Source organism: Ischnura elegans, chromosome 7, assembly GCF_921293095.1.
Source record: "Ischnura elegans chromosome 7, ioIscEleg1.1, whole genome shotgun sequence".
Lineage (NCBI taxonomy): Eukaryota > Metazoa > Arthropoda > Insecta > Odonata > Coenagrionidae > Ischnura > Ischnura elegans.
Window position 1 is genome coordinate 91,759,520 of NC_060252.1, and position 6,000 is coordinate 91,765,519.

Consider the following 6,000-nt stretch of genomic DNA (forward strand, 5'->3'; position numbering starts at 1 on the left):
TTAGGCTTAATAAAAATAATTTCAATAGGGACACTGGATACAAAATTAGCAATGCGTGGAATCCCATTTTAAAGAAAATTAAAAATCATAGAACCCCACCGTTTCATAAAAATTCAGATTTTTCCGGCCGATCAAGGGTAACTTAATTGTTGCAATTTGTTTATAGTTACTTATAAACATTCTTTAATCAGTAAAAATTTATTATTCACCCTGAGGACGATGAACGAGGCGTTCATTGAAACGTTGGTGCCTATAAATCAAATCAACCGGTGGAAATCCCGAGAGGACTTCACTCTATATAGGTCATGTTATTAAGGATGAAATAGAGTAGAAATACGTCACAATGGAAAGGTTACCATATAAGAGAGCGGAATGGAGAGCTGCGTCAAGCCATTTTTCGGATTGCTCACTTATCATGCTGGTGGTGATACATTATCGATAATATTCGGTATCCTTAAACATAAGGTACAAAAGAGAAACATCATTCATGAAACGCCACTGTTATTAATGCATTACAATATTTTCTCCTCATCTTACTATAATATTTATCATTCATGCTTGTTGCGGATTTTTTCACTGTTCAAATGTGCGCCCTTGTGTACTTTCTAGTTGCAGCTCTTTCCACTAGGGAAGCGCTACTGCGCAACTTGTTCGCGCAGGGCCGGTAGCTTCCCTGAACCCTTGTTCACTAGCTCTCTCTCTCTCTCTCTCTTGCTCGTGCTCGCATCATCTACTCCGGTTCTGTGCACATACGCCTGTCCACGTGTTAACTTTTGGCCTCGTCCGGCGAGCTCTGTCTTTCCGCAAATAAGAATAAAGAAGTTTTTTGGGGAATTAATTCCTTTATTTTCGCTGAAACAATGGTGTAGAATAAACTTATTTGTTCATATAGAATCCTAATGCGTGAATAGTTTTTATTTACATATTCTTTACATTTAATATCTATTCGCTATCGGTGCCATTAAATTTAGCCTCAGAGGACATAATGTCACAGTTATAGAGAACCAGTCTTGAAAGATTTTTTTCAAACAAAAGCTCCAGGGAATACTTAAGAAGCCGCCAAAGTCACCTCTTAAAATTCTATCGGCATTTTGTGCTATTTCCTCCATAGACCTTGAATGAATGACATTTCTATCAAAACACGATCATTAATGAAAAGAGAAGCTGAATTTGATCAGGGATTCGTTTCTTTTGGCGGTCCAGCCGTCTTATCTGAAACACAGGTGTTATTTGTGTGCCCTCGGCATGTGAATGAAAGTGAGGATAATGACGGAAGAGCGGTTGCCCGGGAGACGCTAAAAGCCCATTCGATCGCCACCCCAGCGATACATCGAACGAGCAGGCGCGCCTCGAAATCGGCTCATGCCCATAAAACTCCATTATTCGGATGAAAATTGGAATTGAGGAGTGCCGACCAATTTCGGATTCAAGGACGTTCAGACAAAAACAACAAGGTCTTTGAAAGACCAGAGTATTGAGGATTTATGAAGCCGCAGGCGCCAGACATGGAGAGGATCCGGATCGTATGTTTTTGTCCATTATAATTTGGAATATTAGAAATTGGAAATAATATGCCCTATCAATAGTATTCGGTATTTAAAATATAAGGTATGGAAGAAAAACGCCACCGATTCATGTAACGGCTTTATTTTCAAACCGAAGGTTAGCTTGGATAGGTGAGAATAGAGCTCATCCCAATCTAAGACACAGGAGAACGAATATAAAAATATCCAGGTGGTATAGTCTTCCTATCCTAATCCTCTGGGCCATCTGCGGCGATTTTTTAGGAAAAGGTACCATATTTAGGAGAATTCAAATCAATAGTTAAATTCGGCTAATTTGAGCTGCAGAGCTTTTTATGTATTCTAGAGCACCTTCAAACCTCAATTTAAGCATTGGAATAAATGCAATTTTCAACGATTATAAAATTACTGACCTTCACCTTGGAGGAGATGAAATAAAATTGATATCTAGTTAGTAATAAATTTGATAATCGTGGAAAATTGCAAGTATTTATTTCAATATGGAAAAATTCCCCTCCATCTCCGTTGAATCTTCCGCTTTTAATTTATGATTAACTATTTCAATTAGAGACGATGTTGGTTCTGATTAAAAAAGTCGAAATTATTTTTTTTTTACCAAGGCCAGGGGGATATGCTGGTCCATACACCCCTTTGGATTGGTAGTAAGGTGAAGTCGAGGGCGACTGTGACCCCATTGACTTGTCCTCGTAACCTCTCCAATCTTCCCCCACGGCATCCCTTATGTGTTCCTTGGCGCCAGGGCCGTCCCATTCGCTCCAATCAGGACAGCAAACAGGCTAGATTCCAATTAGAGCACGTGTACCCGGGATCCACTCAAATGTATTAGATAAAACCGCTCCCCGGGCAGCACTTTTCTGAAGCTTTTCCTCTGATTTCTCAACGGATCTGCACCGAGGAATCGTTCTTTACTGCTCAAATTACCTACTTACAGGTACCCTTTATCGTCCACCACAAAAATTTCATGCTCAGTCTTTTACAACAATTGCATGTCCTTGCCGGTGAGGAAACGGCAGTGCACAGTGATCTAGACACTGTGATAGGAGCGATAAAATGCACGTAAAAAGGATAGCAAAAAGAATTGAGTTGTTTAAAGGTATTTAATTTTAATACACGTTTGAATTCAAATCGTAAATATTCTGTTTTACAAAATATCATAATTTTTATTTTTCCCGTTACATTGCGTTTTGTTTAGGAGCTATGTTCACGCACATCGTCTTACTTATTTCCTAAGAAAATAAGAAGGAAACTGTTGTAAACATATTTTTTCAAACTGTTTTTATGTATTATTTACGAGGGATGTCCAAAGGAGAGGGTTGGGCGAATCCTAAGGACGACTTATATTATTCTTCTCTTCTTCGACAAATATTAATGAGTGATTTTCTTATGCATTTCTTATTCTTTATATTCATTTAATTTATACTATTTGATCTAGCGCTGGTTATTTTCACAACCAACATTAAAATTCTTTTCCACAGGAACACCCCATCGATCCATAGTTTCATGATCAATGGAATATTACAATTATTGCAGAAAAGATAAGCTTATGACGCTATCGTGTCCTGGTATCATCATTAGTTCTTGTATTTCTGTTTTTTTTTGACGAAAGAATGGCCTGGATATTGTTTTAAGACCAATGCAAATGATTCTCCCCGACGAAAAAGCTTGTATTTTTCTCGAATGTTGAGTGTTTGATTTCGGAATAGTGTTTTAATTCCTCTCTACGTAATTAGTTTTTCAGAGCTCACATTTTCTTAATGGTACACAACTCCATTATAAATAATTCTCGTACGTTGACATCCCATGTTCCATTCCGATTTACTCGTAATTGTTGATGAATTAAACGCAGAACAGCTGATTATCGAGGACGATGAGCTTCGCATATAATTAAAGAATAGTTCTTTGATACTGCATCTATTTACCATAAAGACCACTTACGACCACTCACTCACCTATACAAATGTTTGGGGTGAACGAGACGAGATACGGCAAAAAGTCTAATGAAGACCCCCTCTAAAATTGTCTGAAACCCCAGGAAAAATTATGAAAACACTAAATTTACAATTATTTATCCGTCTATTCAATTAAAAGTGAGTATAGGGATTAGTTCAATAAATGGCCACCAAATTCCAATGGCGGCGCGGCAGTTATACAAACGAACAATCATAGCAACATATTTGTTTATACAAACAGGAGGACTAAATTGGGAAAGAAGATAAAGGAATTAAATTATAAGGAAGGAAATTAAGAAAGTAATATTTGAAGTGTCTATTTCTTTGCGTCTTCTTTCCGCAAGAACAAACATCTGTTTAAATCAAGGCGCATTCAAATGAAAAGCGGAGAAATATAAGGTAGGAAATTAGTTGTTGTTTTTGGTATATTACATCGAAATTGTGGTGGTTATTAATTTCAAAGTTAACAAGTGCACTAAATGCCATTTTAAAAATATGATTCGTGCTGTTGACTATAGTTCGTATCTTGTTGGCGATACACGATTGTAGTAGAAAGACTTTCAAACAAGTCTTACATAATATAGGTAGGTAAAAATGATTTTATTTTCATTTTTTGTGATGGTGATAACTTTTTATTTTTGTTTACGTTCTTTTTTCCGTTAATGTCCTTTTTAATGTACGATGTTATCCGTGAGCTGCAGGAGTGAATAGGCAGTGAATAATACAATATGGAAGATACGTGCAAATAAAGGTATTTCTTATTCAATTATTTGTCTAGCGAAAATCACGTTTCCTTGGGTGACTAAGTTATTCAACTGTGAAAATTATCGAAATCTTGACATTCACAATGTCTTGTACACCAAAGGCTGTGATCCGTTACTCACCAGATTTATTGCGCATTGCGTTGGATATTAAAGCTGAGATATTTGTGTATCCCGATTCATTAAAACTTTAAATAGAGGTATTTCTGAAGTGAAATCATTCGCGATCACGATAAATAATATTTCGAAAAAATTCGTTATACTAGCCCCAATTCATGCTAAGGCGCATTTGTTTCTAGATATTGATATTCAGTCCCTACGTAATTCGATTACGAAGGGGAACAGCTGTTACATCTTATTCGTATATATCAAGAATTTGGTTGAGTTTTGTGGAAAATAATTAATAAACGTGTTTTTCATTGTAATTCGTAAAGTCGTTATGTTATGATATTACGTATACATTTGGTGTTACAGTGGAACGTGGTCTCAACGTTTTTTGTATTGGAATTGAATAAGTTAGAGAAACTCGTAGACATTTATTTTACTTTTTTAGCTCCTCAGAAAAATGTTTCTCTTTATAAATATTTATATTCATATTGTAGTCTACGTACCATGCGCTCGTTTTACGTGAAAGTGGAAATATTGCTTATACCTTAGCTAGCCAGCTTAAAAGTAAACGATCCTTAAGTAACATGTAGCAAACAAAAAGTGTAAGACCTCCCTCGAGTGAGCATAACAGGCTGGAGGCCTTTTTCGGGGGGGCCTAGGGGGGGCAGAGCCCCCCCAGCGAGCAAAGCGAGTTTATTAATAAAACCGTCCATCATATGAACTTCTTCTCTGGTCTATAGAATCCATTACCTAAAAATCGCAGGGCAAACAATATTCATATTTAACACTTTCATTGTACTTTATTACCAATTTACTAATAAATGAAACGAACTGGGAATGTAAAAACCAATTTGCTATTGCACATGTATAGATGCTTTTATATGAAGTGGGCGATATTTGTTTGACTCCTTGAAGAGTAGTCAATGATTCAACGTTTTGAACAGTAATCAAATTTTATCAGGCCTCTGTGGACTAAATTATCCCAGATCTACTGTTTGGTGATCTTTTCAAACTTTTTTTGCTTTAAATATAAAATCAAGTATTCTGTATTGTACCTAACCGATAATACCAACATTTATTTAATTTGGTTTAATTTGTATTTTAATACTTAAGCTATTAGGTTTATTCATGTTTTCGTATTTATTTTTTTGCAATGTCTTAGATTGGGGTGTACGAAGTATTTAAGAAGGGACTGAGTGACAAAAAAGGAAGTAAAATCTATTCACCAAAACCAAATAACAAGGGCGAAAGCCATCATGATTTGCGTCAGAATGAAACTTCCTCTTAAGGATAATACATGAAGTATAGGTAGTATCCATTGGATAATCTAATTTCTGTACAAAAAGATCATCTTTTCCTTCATGAAACTGACTCAAATTTTTCAAAAGTCCATGGATGAGTTTTCTTGGATATTACACTATTACTTATACCACTTCTTGTTTACATAGCGCGACCCGGGTTTCGATGAATTATCATCATATTCAGGTGCAAATTATGATGATTATAATTTGCGCCTGAAGATGATGACAATTCATTGGAACCCGGTTCGTGCTATGTAAAAAAGAAGTGGTGTAAGTGATAATGTAATATCCAGGAAAAGTTATAATGGAATAACACAATGTTAGTAATGAGTTAGTG